Source organism: Saccostrea echinata, unplaced genomic scaffold (assembly GCF_033153115.1).
Source record: "Saccostrea echinata isolate AGI-Se365-2 ecotype Australia unplaced genomic scaffold, CSIRO_AGI_Sech_v1 ptg000009l, whole genome shotgun sequence".
Lineage (NCBI taxonomy): Eukaryota > Metazoa > Mollusca > Bivalvia > Ostreida > Ostreidae > Saccostrea > Saccostrea echinata.
Genome location: NW_026889758.1, coordinates 27,273,215 through 27,294,482, shown reverse-complemented (window position 1 = coordinate 27,294,482; position 21,268 = coordinate 27,273,215). Strand labels below are relative to the sequence as shown.

The 21,268-nt window shown below is 34.3% G+C and overlaps 2 long non-coding RNA genes across 2 annotated transcripts; both read right to left on the bottom strand.

The window, feature by feature from the left end:
* Positions 1–1,502: 1,502 nt before the first annotated feature.
* On the bottom strand, positions 1,503–14,549 carry LOC133183537 (uncharacterized). The gene is made up of 4 exons (XR_009720668.1): positions 14,500–14,549; positions 12,210–12,309; positions 3,121–3,205; positions 1,503–1,541 (listed from the first exon to the last, which is right to left on the bottom strand). It is a non-coding gene; the product is annotated as an uncharacterized LOC133183537 (long non-coding RNA).
* Positions 14,550–14,565: 16 nt separating this feature from the next.
* LOC133183536 (uncharacterized) lies at positions 14,566–18,154 on the bottom strand. The gene is made up of 3 exons (XR_009720667.1): positions 18,129–18,154; positions 17,698–17,844; positions 14,566–14,729 (listed from the first exon to the last, which is right to left on the bottom strand). It is a non-coding gene; the product is annotated as an uncharacterized LOC133183536 (long non-coding RNA).
* Positions 18,155–21,268: the final 3,114 nt, after the last annotated feature.

The following is a 21,268-nucleotide window of genomic DNA, read 5'->3' as shown; positions in this document are numbered from 1 at the left end:
AGAAACAAGGTCTTCCAAAAATCTCTTGGAATTTCCATAGGTACCAATTGTGCTCCGTTATTATCAAACCTATTTTTGTATTCATACAAAGCAGAATTTATTTAAAATCTTATACATGAGAAGAAGAAAATACATGCTATCGCCTTTAACATTTAGATATATTGACGAAGTACCATATTGTCACGTGTAAAGGCCATAGTCTTGTAATAGACACACCCCCAAAGGATGTATTCGTTATAACAAAAGATTTGACCTATAGGAAAGAACTATTTTCCAGAAAAAGTCACATTTAAAAATCAATGTTCTTTAGTTGTTTTCTATTGTATATTTATCTCAATTTTTCAAATTTGCATTTTAAACATAATTTTTTTATTTGCAACTTTGAAATTAACCTCCAAAGTTGGTCAAAACAGTATTTTGTCCATTAAAGCACTAATTTTTATGTGAATTTTGGCATAGAAGTCCTTCAGGGCAGGCCTGCCCCTAAATTAAATTATGAAATTTTGATAGATTTGATCTAAAGAATGATTTAAAACAAGATTTTTTTAGGGGCACCCCTGCCTTAGGGTCGAAATTCATGAAAAACCTACAAAAATTCGAAAAACCTAGTTCTATCATACTGGATTACATTTATGGAGTGCATTTTCATAGTCATTATAGCGCAGAGAAATAGACCGCAGATTCTTAGAATGGACCTTTTTTTATGTCCTGGTTCGAATCCACCTGTTGGCACACTTTTATTTTTTTTTCAAATTTTACACCTGTATAAGCACGAACTTTAATTTTTTATACAGGCTTTTGCATTTTACTTCCACTTTCTTCTTTAAATGTGTGTTTGCTGTTGATATAAAAGACATTTATGGAAATGCAGTTTATAAATTCTCTTTAACTAAAAGCAGTCAACCGGAACTGTATACCTCAGTGTAAGCACACTTTGTTCGAGGACACGAATCATTCACTTTGTGTTACTCGATACTGCAGGTGTCACGAAAAAAAAATCATGACGAGCAAAAATTGCTGTGTTTGTCTTTCAAGAACGTCTCTGGTTAGTAGAAGTGTTGTGCCAGTGGGGGAGATACTGCGCTATGCAGAGTAGATGCAGTTCATTCCTCGGGAAAATTGAGTGCATTGGCGACATGTTATGTCAAAAATGCAGGAGTAGGTTTACAGATTAGAAAAGAAGGTGGTAAGGTCAGTTAAGGTTTTATCTCCCGTTGCCATTACCCAGGCATCAAGTAAGGACCCTCATACAAAGGATGTATATGTAAATACTGATGTAGGGTCATATGAACACACAGTTGACTAGAACTAAAACGATACATGAGAGACAAGAAACTACACACATGTGGCCTAAAGTCAGCGACCGGAACGGATATCGATAAGGTTTTTCTAAAGAATGAAACCAATATCGGCCCTATAGGTCAATGCATATATTTACCTAGAAGTGATCCTTTGGGGGGAAAATCCCGAGAAAAATGCAGCTCCTATGGATAAAATGCTACCCCAAAAATGCGGATGTATCTCTTATTTTCACAGCACAACTATTCCAAAGAAAAAGTTTAAAAAGTTAAAATATTCGTATTATTTCAAAAACAAAAGTAGGATACAACTTTTAATTTTCTTGCAAAATTCAGTTTACATATAAGCTTTATTTATAAGTATTTAAGTATAGTCTGTATTTTAATTGTTATTTGATTGGTATAAATTAAAAATTAAGTCCCTTTTTTTTTTCCCTATAACCCTAAGCATTTTACGATATTGTGCTGAAAATGCATTCCAAGCAGGTGTCTGTGTTTACGTAAACAAATCCACAGGTACTTGTGGACAGGACCCCCCCCCCCCCGATATTCAACCCCGGGACTTGTTGGACATTTTCTTCACAAATTATATTTATTGCACTTATTCATCATGTATATAATAGGAAAAAATCGTGAAAACCCCAAAATAATCGTTCCACACAAAAAATACCCCACTATACATTATAAGAGAGAAAGGTATGCCACTCCGGTTTGTTTACGTTGTACCCCCACTGGTCTTTCTGGGTTTAAAAACATGTTTTTATTTTATTTTAACCTAAAATGTCGGTTCACACTGTCTCTACATATATTTCTGTCTTAGTTCATGCTATCGGATTGGCTCTGCATCTCGTAAGAATCCCACAATTAATCCTTAAACAGCATTGCAGTCAGTGCGTTGAAAAAATCCTTAGGTAAACGCAACGGAAGTGCATAGAGAATATATTACCTATTATGAAAACACCCGAGAGAGATTATTACGTCAGGGCAAAACTGTTACTGCTTAGAGAAAAGTAACACTTAGAAAAGGATAATAAACAAGAATCTGATATACCATGAAAATCCTTAAGAGCAGTAAGGTAACACTTAGAACATTACTTTCCAAGAAACATGCATTTAATATTACATGTACATAATCAATTTGTAAAATTTTAATTAGGGATGGAAATAAATAATATCCAAACATGAAACAGATGTGTCAGACTCTGTGGTATCTTTTATTTCAAGCTCACTGGGGTATATACAGAGTTGATATATGAACGGAAATAACTATTGTTAATTGATAATACATCATCGATATATCTCAATGTCGAGTTCAAGACCACAGCAAGTGTTTTCTTCTTCTCATGTGTAAGATTTTGAATAAATTCTGCTTCATATGAATATAAAAAGAGGTCTGCTAGCCTAATAACAGGTTGCAATTGGTACCCATGGGAATTCTGACAGATTATTGGAAGACCTGGTCTCCAAAAACTACATATATATTGTCAATCAGAGACTCAAGCATCCAAAAACCTGTATTACTAAAGTATAGCTCAATATGATCACCAAAATCATCATTGCTTGACATAATATGCATGTATAATATTTCTTTAATATTAAAAACATTTTAAAAGGCCCTAATTAAGCCATCATTCTGACAATTATTTATGCATGATTGTGTATACTTTATCAACAATCTCTGCCACTTTCACGCTGATATGGCTACTTTTTGTATTTCTCTTGTTAGAGAGCTATAATCTCCAAACTTGTGTATTGAGTATAATAACTTTCATCCTTTTCATATTGGCCTAGGTGAAAACAGATAATACTACAGGTCACTTACTCAGAAGGATTACTTGATTTTGTTGATCATGTTGATTGATGGTAGTCTGCACAGTAGCGCTAGCAGTTTCTTTTTTACCATTTCACTGTGAAAAAAAAATGTTGAACTTATTATATATTAAAAATATTTACCACTACATAAGCATTGGTGATACGGTCATTGCTCTTTTTTGTAACAAATCAATTAAACACTGTACCTTTATATAGTACAAGTTATATTGCATGTACTTTCGATCAATCTATTTAAAAAACATCAGATTAATTACCAATAGGTTCTTGAATTTTTAGTTTCTGTTGCATTGGGCCGAAATTACGAGAAAAACTTTATTTTGAACAAGCATTTATATGTACAGTATTGTACTTGCATACTTAAATACCTACTATAATAAAGATTAAACAAGCATTCTGAGAGTATTGCATTAGCAATACTAGTCCCCTACCGGCAAGTGTAATCTGGTTCCCACTAAAACTTGAATTGCCACAATTCCATTTCATTGATTCAGAAGCATAACAAAATGCAAACTTGAACTGTAAATCATCAAGATACACTTACATACCAAAACTCAGCTCAATATCTGCAAGCGTTTCGAAAAAAGTGCGGAAAACAAATGGGACAGACTGACAGACTGAAGGAGGGACAGAGAGACAGATGGACAGACTCAGAGTAAACCTATAATTCCCTCTAGTTTCACCGGTAGGGGACTAAGTCTAATAAAAAAGTGGGAAAAAGCCACCCTGTTAAGCCGTACTTTTGTCTCCCATGGTGAGCAGTGGAAAAAGGTCTTATGCTTGGATATGTTGTACATGTACTTTGTATCAATCTGTACATGCATAATCCATTGGCTAATGAAAGAGGCAATGTATTCGTAATGTAAACTTTTAAATGTAGTGGTAATGTTTACATTTTTTGCTGCGGTAATGAGTATGTAGCGGTAAATAATTACCATTTTGAAAATGTAGCGGTAATGATATTCACCTGGATAAAGAAATGGTCTATCTATTCCAATCACATTTTTTACAAGATAGGGCACTTCTTATTTGCTGTACATATAATTGTTTTCATTTTCACAGGGCTCTAACACTGCTTTTTGGGAATGGGGCCGGGCTGTAAAGATTGGGAAAATAAAGACCTTTTAGGAAATTTTGGAATAACCATTATACGTACTTTAAAATCATATATATTGGGTTTCCGGTCTTCGCTATCAACTAAATTTGTTTTATAAAACAGATCTGAATAGCAAGTTAAGTTATTACCGGTATATATCCAGCTTTATTTTCTTTAATTTTTGGGAGAAATGACTATTGGGAAAATTAACACATTAATTGGGAAAAAAGGTACCTTTTTTGAATTGGGAGTGGGGCCCTTGAACGGCCCCAATTATAGACAATTGAGAGCCAGGCTGTTTCGTATTTGAGAGGTCAATTTATAACCTTCGTTCTTCATTTTTTTAAGCTTTGGGTGTGTGTTGATTACAACATATCAAACGCTTATCATATGTCAAGTGACTTATCTTTAAAGGCCGAGGTTTTCAACCGGTCGGTTTTCCTCAGGTAAGTTTGGTGTGGGGTGGAGCTTAATCGAAGCGGATGAGAAGCCCCGAGGGAACGATGCTGGCTTGTGTATACCTACCTTTATACACAGGATGTTACCTGCATGTATTACCTGTATACGTTTTCCTACGACACAGTAAAACAAATTCATTGTTTTTCTTGTGTAGGTCAATTGAAATGTTGACCGTAACATTCTGAAATAAAGCATGCGAAATGTTTTTGTTGCGGACAGAATCCTACTCAAATTCTTTCTTTTAAAATTAATCTTTTGTAATAATTTGTCAATTTCAATTATACTGTGTGTTTGGTAATTAATTTCACATGTTATAAAAAATATTATAGGACCAAAATTTGTCGTTGTAAGCTGGCGACACAAAGGGAAGTAATTCAAATTGCACGTCGTGTACGCAATACAAAAGAAGAAAGTGGGTCATAAATAACTCTCTCCATAATAATAAAACTCAGAAACGCTGTTTGGAGGCTAAATTGTGTAGAAAGATAATAAATTAAATAAATACTAATAGAAGATAATTCCTACGTGATTTTTCAATGACGCATTGTCTGTAAAAATGGCCAGGGCTTTGGACCGGGGGTGATTCCCTCGGCAGCTATAAGCGAAACGGGAATTGAATCACCTGCATTGTACTTTTTTCCTTTGGGATTCATAATTTCAAATATTACATGCAAAGCAAGATGTTATAATCCGAATAATTGCTTTTCTAAAACTGGTTATTATACTGTAACTTCGTCACCATGTCTTGAAGAAAAGCGACACGTATTTGTCTTATAAAGTTTCACTTAAGCAATATTACAATGTTGTCATACTTGTTTTAAAAAAAAAATAATTTTATTTAATTCCATGATATTTCAAACGCAGGTCGGTATATTTTGTCAAGGTAGAATAAATGTACGTTAGTTAAATTATGTTTTGACAAATTATAATTATCGATTGTAATCGTGAAATGAAATCCCCCTTTTTAAATTACAATTTTAATATATAAGCATGATTTTTCTTATCATTCATTTAATTATTTGACAAAATGATTATATTTATGGCATATTCTTATGAATTAAAAAAAAATGCCTTGATTGCTTCTTGGAATTTGCGGTAGGCATCAAAAGCCTGAATGTAAATTCGATGGTCGGTACAAGCTCCAGACAAGGTACACAAGATATACACAACAGCAGAAAACTAAATGTCAATCAAATCCAAGTATCCAATCCCAGGCTTAATTTCAGATGATTGACAGGGGTTCTAAGACCAGGTAAATTTGAAGGAGGTGCTTATTTCCTCCCCCTTTAAGTTATTGTCAAAGAAATTTCAAGTCTGTTAAAATCTTAATGTTTAAATAACTTGTGCCCTGTAGGAAATAAGATTTTGTAGCAAATAATCTTTACAACCGAGCTGCAATTTTCCCCAAGTTAGAGGCTGAAAAAGGGGGTGCATATTTAAACCAATGCATATTACATTCAGCAAGATATGGTAACTGCTTGATTGTCACATTTCAGTTTGAAACATGTTACAAGTTTTATTTCAAAAAATGAAAATATTATTGAAAAAGTAAATACAAATACTCACTGACAAAAACTATCTACTAGGGATGGCAATTTCTAACTGGTTAACCGATTACTTGGTCGGAACGATGGCAATCGGTTAGAAAATCTGCAATCGATTAGTCGAAAAAATATTATAATATGTAAAACTGAAGGCAATGTACTAAAATTCATTTTCAAAATAGAAATTCCTACCTAAACATTTAATTTAGCGTTTTCATTTATTTATTTAGGCTGACTGGGAGGTCATTATGGCTCTCCAGATTACAATTGCGGGGTAATTGGTCAGTCTGAGATATGTTAATTACTGTATCATGTCGTTACCCCGACTGTCCTCTAACTCTTTAATGATAATAATCACCATTGAGCACCGTGAATTGGTGTGTGTGTATCTTTTGCAGTTATCTATCACATTAAATTATAATACAAACATTGTAAATTAAGTGATACATTTTAGACTTAGTTTTGATTATGGTGATAATGAAGAATGAACTTGTGTGACATCCGCTCTGGAAAATTATCCACGATATCTCAGGCATGGTTCATGGTTTTCTGAATTTTTTCTTGTCTATTGAAAAACATAGGTAATCAAAGATTACGAAGCTCACCTCAATGAATGTTATCTACATGTAAGGCAAATTTCACATATTATTTTTTTTCTAGTTAGGGTACATCCCAAGATCAATATCCATGCAAGTTTGATTTAATTATAGACCTGCTCAAAAAACTTTTGACCTGTTTAGTAATCAAGAAAATTTTGGTCAGTTCCAACATCCAAAGCAAGTCTGGAAGTTTTCATCCTTAGATGCACCATCTATGCAAGTTTAATCATAACAGGCCATAATATTATATAGCTACTCCAAAAAAATTACCCTGGTCACTCATCTGGAAAATGTACATCAGATTCAGAATCCAAGGCAAGTCTGGAAGTGTCCATTCCTAGATACATCATCCATGCTAATTTGGTTAAAATATGGCTAAAATTCACTCATGTGGAAAATCTAGGTCAGATCCAGCATCCGAAGCAAGTTTGGTAGTGTCCATCCCTGGATGCATCATCCATGCAAGTTTGGTCCGGGTAGGGTTTATAGTTACTTGGGAATGAACCTGCTCCTAAAACTTTAACCTGGTCGCTCATCTGGAAACTCTAGGTCAGATCCAGCATCCGAAGCAAGTTTGGTAGTGTCCATCCCTAGATGCATCATCCATGAAAGTTTGGTCCAGGTAGGGCTTATAGTTACTTGGGAATGAGACTACTCCTAAATCTAAACCTGGTCTCACATGTGGAAAATCTAGGTCAGATCCAGCATCCGAAGCAAGTGTGGTAGTGTCCATCCCTGGATGCATCATCCATGCAAGTTTGGTCCGGGTAGGGTTTATAGTTACTTGGGAATGGACCTGCTCCTAAAACTTTAACCTGGTCACTCATCTGGAAAATCTAGGTCAGATCCAGCATCCGAAGCAAGTTTGGTAGTGTCCATCCCTAGATGCATCATCCATGCAAGTTTGGTCAAGGTAGGGCTTATAGTTACTTGGGAATGGACCTGCTCCTAAAACTTTAACCTGGTCACTCATCTGGAAAATCTAGGTCAGATCCAGCAGCCGAAGTAAGTGTGGCCATGTCCATCCCTAGACGCATCATCCATGCAAGTTTGGTCAAGGTAGGGCTTATTGTTACTTGGGAATGGACCTGCTCCTAAAACTTTAACCTGGTCACTCATCTGGAAAATCTAGGTCAGATCCAGCATCCGAAGCAAGTGTGGTAGTGTCCATCCCTAGATGCATCATCCATGCAAGTTTGGTCAAGGTAGGGCTTATAGTTACTTGGGAATGGACCTGCTCCTAAAACTTTAACCTGGTCACTCATCTGGAAAATCTAGGTCAGATCCAGCATCCGAAGCAAGTTTGGTAGTGTCCATCCCTAGATGCATCATCCATGCAAGTTTGGTCAAGGTAGGGCTTATAGTTACTTGGGAATGGACCTGCTCCTAAAACTTTAACCTTGTCACTCATCCGGAAAATCTAGGTCAGATCCAGCATCCGAAGCAAGTTTGGTAGTGTCCATCCCTAGATGCATCATCCATGCAAGTTTGGTCCAGGTAGGGCTTATAGTTACTTGGGAATGAGACTACTCCTAAATCTAAACCTGGTCTCACATGTGGAAAATCTAGGTCAGATCCAGCATCCGAAGCAAGTGTGGTAGTGTCCATCCCTGGATGCATCATCCATGCAAGTTTGGTCCGGGTAGGGTTTATAGTTACTTGGGAATGGACCTGCTCCTAAAACTTTAACCTGGTCACTCATCTGGAAAATCTAGGTCAGATCCAGCATCCGAAGCAAGTTTGGTAGTGTCCATCCCTAGATGCATCATCCATGCAAGTTTGGTCAAGGTAGGGCTTATAGTTACTTGGGAATGGACCTGCTCCTAAAACTTTAACCTGGTCACTCATCTGGAAAATCTAGGTCAGATCCAGCATCCGAAGCAAGTTTGGTAGTGTCCATCCCTAGATGCATCATCCATGCAAGTTTGGTCAAGGTAGGGCTTATAGTTACTTGGGAATGGACCTGCTCCTAAAACTTTAACCTTGTCACTCATCCGGAAAATCTAGGTCAGATCCAGCATCCGAAGCAAGTGTGGTAGTGTCCATCCCTAGATGCATCATCAATGCAAGTTTGATCCAGGTAGGGCTTATAGTTACTTAGGAATGGACCTGCTCCTAAAACTTTAACCTGGTCACTCATCCGGAAAATCTAGGTCAGATCCAGCATCCGAAGCAAGTGTGGTAGTGTCCATCCCTAGATGCATCATCAATGCAAGTTTGATCCAGGTAGGGCTTATAGTTACTTAGGAATGGACCTGCTCCTAAAACTTTAACCTGGTCACTCATCTGGAAAATCTAGGTCAGATCCAGCATCCGAAGCAAGTTTGGTAGTGTCCATCCCTAGATGCATCATCCATGCAAGTTTTGTCCAGGTAGGGCTTATAGTTACTCGGGAATGGGACTTGCTCCTAAAACTTTAACCTGGGACGCCGACGCTAACGCCGACGCCGGGGGTATAGCATAAGCTCATCTCGACTTCGTCGAGGTGAGCTAAAAAATATGCCCGTAGTTTTATGATCAAGACTAAAGACAAATAGAATGATTTTGACCTCTAACATCTTTTTTTAAGACTTCTTGTGCATAGGAATAGAGCTACTTGAAAAAAGTCAAGAAAATGACATTGTGTAGTTTGATACGATTAACCGGTTAATCGGTCGGAACGTTTTGCGGTTAACTGATTTGCAATTCTGTATTCGATTGCCATCCCTACTCTCTACTAAGTGGTTAGTATGTAAATTGTAACTGGTTACAAAACTGGTTATGAAAATTTCAACTGGTTATGATCTTTCTCAATAGTTAATAAACCAGTTAATCATTGCCATCCTTATTTTAAAGATACTTTGTGACAAGTTTGATTTAAACTGGTCCAGTAGTTCTTGAGAAGAAGTTGAAAAATGTGAAAAGTTTATGCATGACCCAAGCTCATGCAAAAACATACAAAAACAGATAGAAATATGTTACCATGGTTTCCTAGGTAATTCAGTTAACTTATATCAAAACCACACATTGTCATATAAATAAGACTAAGAGTAAGTGCTTTTCAAGGGTCCAGATCAGCATTTAATCAGTATCAAAGTATCATGGTCTTTAGAGTTTTGTATATGCCTTTTGTCTTCAATGGTAACCTGTACTTATACATGTACTTAAATATGGCCATTGAGGAGACCACTTATAATTAGGCATAAAGTAGACCAGTGAGAAAAATTGAGTAAATTGAATTAACCCTTGATATCAAGTATAAATATACCATTCTAATGATCTTATTCACTATATAAATGCATCAATACCCTGTATTATATTATACTGCATATCAAATTAAAACTTATTTATTGTGTCACAACTGAAGTGTTGCTGGACTGAAAGACATAAAGATGGACAATATGTGAATCCTATAGAGCTTTATCATTTCATGCAGGCCCTAATTAACATTCCATCAGTGATAAAGTACCTTGCACTTAGATTTTTATATTTACCTTTGTCTGCTATAGCAACCTGTACTTATACATATGTTATACTTAAATATGGCCATTGAGGAGACCACTTATAATCGGGCATAAAGTAGACCACTGAGAAAAATTGTTGATATCAAGTATATACAGTATATAAATACACCATTCTAATGATCTCATTTACTGTATGCATCAATACCCTGTATAGTATTACACTGCATAAATTAAAACTTGTTTATTGTGTCACAACTGAAGTGTTAATTGCTGGCTGAAAGACATAAAGATGGACAATGTGAATCCTATATAGCTTTAACATTTCATGCAGGCCCTAATTAACATTCAATGAGTGATAAAGTACCTTGCACTTAAGATTTTTATATTTACCTTTTGTCTGCTATAGCAACCTAGTTCTTATACTTAAATATGGCCATTAAGGAAACTGCTGATAATCATGATAATTGGGCATAAAGTAAACCACATAGAAAAAAATTAATATACTTAATGGGAAAATTTTATTGTACTCACTGTTAATAGCAAGTACATTTATATGCATGTATTATATAAAATATACAGTGGCGCCTTGTTGATTCGGACGCCTCTTTGGCTTAAGTTTGTTAAAAATAATATTGATTAATTTTTAACTGTTTCTTATTTAATTAATGCACAGTGTACTGGTGTAAGCTAAATTCTTCGAGCTTCATATTAGACGTGTAATTTAATTGGGGTAAATACACGCTAATTTTAGATGCTATTGTTTGTAGGTCACAGGTATGGCCTTCAAACTGACTGCATGGCCAATGTTTTTACTACAATTAACACTACTGCAAGATCAGGGGTTGAAATATACGGTAGCCCGACGCCCCTGGGCTAGTTATTTTAAGACTGGGGCTAGCTTATTTAAATGTAATGATAGTCTGTCGGACTAGCAGAACAGAAAAAAAATTCTCGTCAGTTTACTTTCATTTTTCTATGAAGACTGGTTTCTTTTGACTGAGAACTAGTTTAATTTGTTTCTGTCACCAAAACATTCAAAACTTTAACTTTTTGTTTTCATTTTGCATAAAAAAAATTGTTGGGCTAGTTAGTTTGGGCTAGTAATTTTTTCCTGATCAGTAGCCCCTGGGCTAGTGGGATTTCCAGGAAAATTTCAACCCCTGAAGATAAGTGTGAAAAAGTCATTTCTTGAAAAATTACCGTCCGGATAAACGAGTCATTTTTCAATGAACTATTACGTTTTGTAGTAGAAATCGAACGTCCGGATGCGGAACACATTTTTCTGGATTAATGAGACAGAATGACATGGAAAAAATCTATTCCCGAAAAATAGCATCTGGAAGGTGAAGTGTTCGGATAAACATGGCGCCACTGTATATACCATAAATGACTATGACCTATGGTACATATTGTTAGAGAAAAACAATCAATTAAAGCTGAACACATCTCATAAATAGGCATACACCATATTCGATTACATATCATCTAATATATCAGCACCGGGGTATACTCTTCGCATTTGTTACATCTGACTGCTTTATTGTCACAGGTATCGGAGTGGAATGGTGACACATGCTCATGCTGGTTATCTTGCATTGCCTTTGTTTATTTATTTTATTGCAGTTGCTTGTACTTGTGTATGTTTGTATACTGCACTGACCTGTGCAACTGCTGTAAGTTTCATTGGCATCTTTCTCTCCTGCCGTACGTGAAAGAAGTACACAGTAATTTTTTGTCGCTACCGAGAGCTATGTAGCATACGTCAGTCTGTCTATACAGACAGGTGACAACAGATTATACTGAACAGTGACTAAGTGAGTGGCTTATATAGGAACCCTACAATATAGCCTGAATAAAGGAATATGGCGGAAAAATTCCTTTTACACAGTGTGTTCAGATTTAAAATCACTAACTTTAAAGCAAACTAATGGATTACATACCTTTTCCCATAATTCACTTCAAATTCCTACTCATCATGTACGGCTACTTCAGAATCTCACATGTATACATTCTTTGACTTTTCTACAGGAACATTATTTCCTAAAATGTACAATCACATTTTAGAACATTCAAATATTACTTCCAATTGGACATAATTGGTAATTCACAAACTAGAAAGCTCACTCAGTAGTTGGATTGATTGTATGTCGTTTTACATCCTGTTTAAGAATTTTTCACTAAAATAGAGACGTCACCATATAATGGTCAACAATCTTTTCAACAGTTTTTTTCTAAAGAGATTTCAGGCTGTCTTTACTGCAATTGTCATCAGTCTACATTACCACCCATTGTGGTATACTGGTCCTGATTTGTTTTCATAGGATTTAAGTTTTAGTTTGTGTGATAACTGGATATCAAAAAGTTTGAAAGTAGAGTGTCATGAGATCATCAATGCTAATTATCAAAACACTACTTCTAGAAAATCAAAACATTTTAGTTAAATTAACCATTCAAAGTATTTTTTGAAAAGTAAAACAAAGGTCAAGGTCAAGTGAACTGTAATGCTGGTATTTTTCATTATAATTTATGACAAATTGTGCACATGCTAAATAGCATAGACTTACCTCTTTTAAATTATCAAAAATATGCTGAATATTAGCACTAACTTTTTTATAAGTAGGTCAAAGGTAAGTTCAAGGGTCACAAGATTGGCAACCATGGTATTTAAAAAAAGTCACAGTGCCAAGCAAAATATTAACCAAATATCAAAAACAATTAAACCTCTTACAATTCTCGAGATATAAGGTGTGACAGATGGACAGACAGACAGATGTCAGGTAAATTGATCCCTAGGTATTGCACTGCTGTGCAGTCGGCTCACAAAAAATGTTCTTACAGGGATAGACATTAACTTTCAGATTTTCTTGCCCTTCAGGCAAGTGATCTCAAACTTTGACTTGTCCGAACTCAAAACTTGGTTGCCCAAAATAAAGAAAGAACTTCAGAAGAAATTTTTTATTACTGTAAATGTTATGACAAGATAAAATGCGACCAAATACACTACCGTCAATTTGGCAAGGTGAGGTACCTGAAAAAATTTAAATGCTGCCTTTGTACATAAATGTATACCACTGTCCTTGTAAATTTAACCTGTTAACACACACTGCCATATACATGTAGCAATAACCCTCCGTTTAATAAATAGAATTCATATTTTTAAAAATTTTTTTTGGTAGGATTCTTTTGTGAATTGTGATTTTCTGAGATAACTGTGAAACAACGCTGAAGGAAGATAGTTGCTACGTAACACACCTTGATCAGGATACGTCGTGTTACACTGTACTTATATTCTTTGAGTGAATAAATAATCTAATATCCAATTAAGAAGTTAAGAAAGATGTTAGACAGTGAATAGACGAACAGCATATTTACCAGGGAAAAACGGAATAATGAACCCGATTTTCAAATGAAAGGTATAATACAAAAATGCTGACAAGGAATTCCGAATGCAAAAACATTGTCAGTCAGGTACCTGGCGGAAATCAAGTCTTCAATTTATTTTTTTTTATATAAATTAATGTAAACTAAATTAATATGTACATTTCTATGAAAAAAAAATCACTTGCCCAATCAGACAAGTACGTCGCAAGATTCACTTGCCCGAACTGAGAATTTACTTGTCCCGGGCAATCGGACAACCGTTAATGTCGATCCCTGTGACTTATTTATCATTGGAATGACTAGTAAACACCAAACTGAACTTAACCTGCTTAAGTGAGCCAGTAGTGCCCAGTACAGAGCAACAAGTGCTGTGAACAGCGAGTGAAGTGTGACTGATTGATTGAGTGTTGTTTTATGTCCCATTCGAGAATTATTTCACTCATAAAGAGTGAAGGGTTAAATAATTACAATAAAATGTAAGGAGGCAAGTCTGTTTCACCATAGCCCGGTTCTTTGTGGCCCTATTTTTAACCTTCATACCCATCTCCACTGGGAATTCATTTCCTCCCCCCCCCCCCCTCCCCCAACAATCAAGTCATGACTCCATAAGCAGCCAAAAGCTGTAATGGGCAGCTAGTTCATTAACAGCTAGGGCTATCAGGAATTCAAAGTCACTGAAGTTCTTTTGGTTTTTATGATACTATCAAACTATCAGTCTATCACTGAGTATCTGCATGCTTTAAAAGTTAGTATTTACTCCTGATTTCCTTTAATTAAAGCTTTTGTGTCTATTTTCTGCTAACAATTTATTTACAGTTTATAACTAATAAAGCAGCAAATATACCTTACCCCATGTTGCAGATTCTCTTCATCCAAGTAATTGATGTACATTGTACTTATTATATAATAATCTCTTCATCTGTTCATCTGGATCCTTTCACTGCATTCAGACAGTACCAGTAACTGTTATATATGGATATATTTCCTTGTCAAAGCTGTCACTTTTTAGGCACAATTGCTAAGTTTGCATCTTTATCAGCATTATTTATTAATGAAATGACAAATTCCATCAGACACACCTGCAAAAATGAAAACAAAATCTATTAATTTACATATATCATGTTCATATTCTCTTGACTTCATTATTATATAATTGAACTGTTTTATACTGCACTGCAAATATAAAGGGCTGGGATAATACATTTTTGTCTACTATTCTATATCTAAATAAATATACTATATTAGGTATCACAATGTTTATGCTACAATACAGATCACAATATTTTTAATCGGTTATAATTTTTTCATTTTATATAAAATTGAGACAAAGTTTGACACCATGCATATCCAAAGTCTCTAAAAATTTACAATTTTAGTCATGTATATGTGTTATGCAAGGGTGTATCTGTCAGTATTTCCAAAATTTATCAAGCATGGCATTTAAATTGATACAAATATTTTGATTTCAGCTTTTCTTTTTCATGAAGTTCGACTTAAATATTCTTTGATAATTTTTAAATCAAAATAAAATCAAAAACTTTTAATTTCTTCATTTTATTTGCTTGGAAAATAATTATTTTTTTTCTTTTGTATTTGTACGAGTATTTAGTTTCAAACTAGTTCTACATGTATATTAGCTAATCAGTGAAAATCTATATGTTTGATTTACTTCAGTTTACATGCCTGTGTGTGCATTATATTACAAATCATAGGATCTGTGCTTGTAGGTGCACTCAATGTTTTAAAGTTATTCATAATTTGAGAATTATTGTCTCTTTTTTTTATTGTCAGTATATTTAAACCAATATTTTTTGGTTTTACAAAATAATATGAATTTTCTTTTTTTTAAAAGAGATGATGCGAATTATAATTTCAATTTTAATTTTGTTTATATATTGTTGCTGTGATCTCAATAACCTTTATAGAACGTTCTAATCATTAAAATGATATTGTCCTACGGACCTGGTTTAACGATAGAATTCGTTCCGTGTATTGGCAATGTAGCAAAATAAGCAAATTCGATAACTCGAATTGACTGCATTTTCTATGAACAATCCAGAGAGTTCCAAATTCAACATGGCGTGTAAATCTGAAGTGAGGAAAAAGGTTGAGAAAATGAGTTGAATTTTCTTATTTATATGGATTATTTTTTAGGTTAAAAGGCATATAAAATCTCAAAAAGGTTTGTTTTGATTAATTTGATAGTTATTTTCAGTGCAATTTTTTTGTATTCTTCAAATTCATTTCTGAGCGGATCCTTTCCAATATGCTACATTGTTAGTATATGGGACATATAAACTGTGGTGATCGAGGGATTGTTCCGAGACACAGTTAGATTGTTCTAACTAGCAATAACCCAACACATGTATCTTGTAAGTCGAAAACATGTATTTCACAAATTCAGTAAATAATTCTAAAAAAAGAAGAAATCTTGTAAAAAGGTATTCCATAGAGAAAATTACCCAGAATACGTTGTAGCATAACAAACACTGACATATACTCGAACAAAACTTAAGTATGAAAAATAATCAGATAATGGATCAAAATCACACCAGTGACCACCTACCCTAATCAACTGTTATCCACAAAAAAAAAATTATATACTTATATGTCAATCTACTTCCAAAATTACATGTTTTCCAAGATCTTACAAAATTATTTTTACAGTATGTCTCTTCAAATATTTGTTTTCCTGCTTAATAGTACTGATCATGCTGATCAGACGATAATGGGTGGGTGATATTAAGATAGTATGCCCTCAAAAACTTTTAATCCCAGACCTATGAACCAGTGATTAATTTTGAAAATGGTTATCATGGGTCCAAAGGACCCCCCTTAATGACAACAATGAGTCCCATGACAAAATCAGTGCATCCAAATCCAAGGGTCATATATTCGATGACAGATAAGACGGACCATAACAATGTCGGACTATAACATACATTAGATATTACAGAGGAAATTCTGGTGAAATATAAAAAGTTATTGCATGAAAGAACAAATGCTTTATTGTTGCTGTGAGTAGTTTTATAATTTTACTATCAATTGTCCAAGTAAGACTACATGATTTTGTGTCATAAATATAATATATTGTCAACTGTGCACTTTGGTTCTATTTTTAGATCGTACATACGATCTCACACATTGTAATGTATCAGTCATAAAATGCACAGAAGCAGAATGAAGCAAAGAAATTTTAAGAAGAAATGAAAAAACAGTCAGAAATAAAAATGATTAAATTTTAAACTTCTTAGCTTGTAAGGAAAAAAAAATGATACAGGTTACATATATAGCTTTTACATAGGTATAGTATTCGCTTCAGAAATGTTCCACAGTATAGACATAATCAGTGATAATCGAACTATGCTATCTAACTTTCAAATATTTTCTGATAATTGCTGGTTAATTGGCTGCAATTGTGAAATCTGACCTGTTGTTGGCAACCTTATATATACCTGTTAAAATTGTTCATGCATATCGCTTTGCACATGGATATGATGCAATCAGTCAAGTTTAGAATCGGATTATACCAAATAATACACGTTCTTCTATAAATTTATTGCGTCCATTGGGATGCACATTTATTAAAATAATGCGTCCTGAGCAAAATTTGCACACAATTTACGCAGGACGCACACCAAAATGAATCATTGATGAACACCATATTTTTTAGCGCAACATACAAAGAACTATGTAGCAACCTATGATCTACAGCACATGTAATTTTCATAATGCTAGCTCACATCATAAGGAATACATATATGACTAGCAGTGGTTTAAGTGTTTGCTTTAGAGTCACAGATAAAGGAGTTGATCCTAACATCACGGGTTCGAATCCCACTGCAGGATGTGGAGACCGATGTTCAAATGAAACTGAGGTCCCATGTTGTAGTAGGTGCTGGCATGAACAAAATTACTCACTGTTCAAGGGTCCTGAGTACAGAGTATTGGTTCTCAAGTGCTGGCTTTTCAATATGAGTGAAAAGTTATCGAAAGAAACGTCATAGAAACAAAAAAATATGACTATAAATAATTCTCTTTTCTTACCATTATGGATGTTGTACATGTCCCTTTCGATAATGAAAAACATCTTTTTCTGTCAACTTCTCATTTTCTCACCCGCCTTTTTCTTGCTAATCTTCTCTCCAACATACTGGAGAAGGTATTCTCGCATGTTATGTGGTACCGAACACACTATAATAAAAATAAATGCATAAATGCAAACAAGTCAACAAAATCAAATTTATTCAGAGACTTGGTTTTATATGTCTCAGACTGTCATAAATCTCACCCTAGGCATCTTCACTAGCCAAGGGTTTCTGATACGCTACTCTCCTTATAAACTTATGAGGAGAGTAGCGTATCAGAAACCCTTGGCTAGCGAAGATGCACCCTAGGCAGTAGTCCGAAATGTCTGACGTTTTCCTGCCTTTTTCCTGGAAAGTTTAGAAATTGAAACTGTAAAAATATTATCATACCATCAAACCATGTCCATGCTGATCAAAAGACTCAACAATGTATTAACTAACCCGATCAAAATTAAACTGAACCCGACCAAAAGTTTCTAATCTACATATGTAGATATACAAGTAATACATGTAGACTCTGCATAACAATTTTATTAAAATAAAAAAAATATATTGCTTGTTATATCAGCTGGTAAGAAGCAATTTCAGTTTGGGGGAGGGGGGACAGCCATGCATTTTCTTTGGGGGGCACTAACAACCAAAAATTCCTTGACAAGCTTTAAAAAAAAAGAAAAAAAAAGGTCATCAGGCGTTTTTATTGAGGAGGCACAAGCATATAGTAGCTATGTTTTCTTTAGTATTCTATATTTCGGCAAAATTATTGGGGGCACCAACCCCCCCCCCCCCCGCCCCCGTTCCTACGGCCATGAAATAAAGTTTGTTAAGTAATAAAGGCAATGCAATAAACTCTGCAAAGTAATTCAAATAGTTGAGGTAATTTTTACTTATGTGTAGACTGATTTACTAGTACTTTCATAATTATAAATATATTCTCCCATAAAATTAGAATAAATTCATGATAAAGGAAATAATTTGCCTTGATCATGTTGAACATGCAATACATTTTTGAGTCATTTAAGTTGTTGAAGACAAAATTCTCATTTGCCCAATTAAATTTGAGATACATGTACATGTACTAATTAAGTGACCTGTAAAGGTACTTGTAGATCTCTAATAAAATCTGGGAAATTAAATCAGCAGTGCTGTAGATCGAAACTCTTTAACGGTGGTGATGTTAACTGAGTCTACTATTATAGAAAAAATATTGCAAGAATTATACAGTATATCTTTTGTTACTCAATCATGGAAAGTGTAATACATATAACTATTAACTGATATGCTCATCTCTGATATAACCTGTTAATTAATCCTCCATTCATGCCAAAAGGTACAGTGTAATAGATTGATTAGAATATCATTGGCGTATAATAATATTATTACTTTCTACTACATGTAATGTGTCGGCTAGTGTGATGTCACAGATTTAACTTGAGGCGCAAATAATGGGTAAGCAAGGAGGCTGATGCAGACCTCATATAACACTTGAATTTTGGCTTAATTTTTATTTCCAGTTATAGGATTACTTTTGTCATTAAACAGAAAGTTAGACTCTAAGTATGGGTACAAAAATGCGCATTGTCAAAAATGCTTCTTTTTTTTTTTTGTGGCATTTGCAACAAAATGAAATTAATAGATAACATTTATCATCAACCCCCCCCCCCCCCCCCCCCCTTTTCAACCAAATTTCTATCCTTAAAAAAAATTATGTGTAGCCTACAGCCTTTTTACATATATGGAATATACACCACAAAATATTTCCACACATCCTGCACCCAAACCCCACTTCTAACCCGATTAAAAATATTAATCTGGTCCCTTTGAATTTTTTAGCAGTTTGTAGCCCTTAATTCCTCTTTATTTTTAAAGATATTTCAAAATTGTTGCTATATTGGGCTTGTCCAAATCAACTTTATGTTTTATGTACAAGAAATCTAAGAGGGATGCTGTCAGATACATAAATTTGTACGTACATATATGCATGCATGTATCCGCTGCCATAAACATCAGAGATGTGGTATCGTGGTTGGAGGGGGTGGGGTGGGGGGCTCCTCCCCTCCCCCAATTAATCTTTTAAGTACTATTAAAATTGTTCAGGAAAGGCTGGTTGGATTAGGCTGTGAAAAAAGTTTGAACCTAGAAACACCTTTCTCCCATTTCCAACCCAACCTACCCCACGTATAATAGGAAATTAGAGTTAGTATTTCAGGTAAATTATCGAATATTTAATTTATCTCCGCAAGAACGATACCACCAGCCTAATATTAAGTATATATTTATGAATAAGCACAGATTACAATTATTTTGTTCAAGTAATCAATTGTTAGGAACCAGTAAGTTGTAAGAACTTGTTTCCGATCCATTTGCTTATGTCAATAAAATATGTTCAAAACAAACAAACGATCTGTTGAAACCACGCTGTTGGTAAACTGCATTTCGAATTTCCTCCATGCTAATACGTATACGCAAGTCTTTATCAATGAATAAATACCAGATGTTAACCGCAAGATATTGGGTGCATAATATATAGTCAATGTATCATGAATAAGTATTTTTAAAAAATCATAATTTGTTATTACTTACCAAAATTTTGTCTGACTCCTATTTCTCCGAAGGTCGTAAAGGATACCGAGGATTTCCGAAAATTTTCGGAAGGCATTGCGCACGAAAACCTTGAAGTTGATGAACACGAAACTCTAAAGCTCATTTTCTCGTAAAAAGTTTTATTCTATTTAGCAAATTGTACATACCCAAAATTAGTGGGAGAACAATATCTAGAACTAAATACTAGGAGAAATAAGACATATATAGCAGATCTTACTTAATTTTGCAAGTTTTAGCTGGTCTACATAATGACGATATATAATAATACCAATATATACGTTGCTTGAAATTTAAATTTAAAAATTTCTATAATCATAAATTTTTGGCATATTTTTGGTATTTAAGGGACAAAAATATACTAAACTAAAATTAACTATTGTCAATTTAATATTAAAAAGTCATTAATTTTCTGTTCAGAGAGGGTCAAAATGTTAAGACGACCGGTTTTGGTCTACTTATTCTACGAGGCTACTTAATGCCAATATATAAATATGAGCGGTCTCCTAAATGGCACAACCATATATATATATATATATATATATATATATATATATATATATATATAAAATCAAAGTACTTACAGTACTGAAAAGCGCTAAGCTAAGTTAGTTAATAGAACTCTGGTGAATAAGTATGCCCTTTTTCAAAAATTGTCACAGTTCTACTTACATACACATTTTCAGAATTTAATGTCGATCTTGTAAGTCTTAAAAGTTATTTTTTTTTTAACCTTTAACATGATATTTTAACTACTTAAGGAACACGTTCGACTGCTGAGTAATTATTTTCATGCCCAGACTTTGATCAGATTGATTACGATCCTTGGAGCATGAATATGCAAACAACTCAAGTAATTTGCTGCTATCGCGCTAAATCATATTTCTATCGATGTGGCCCATCATCGAATACGGTAAGTAAAAGTGATAACA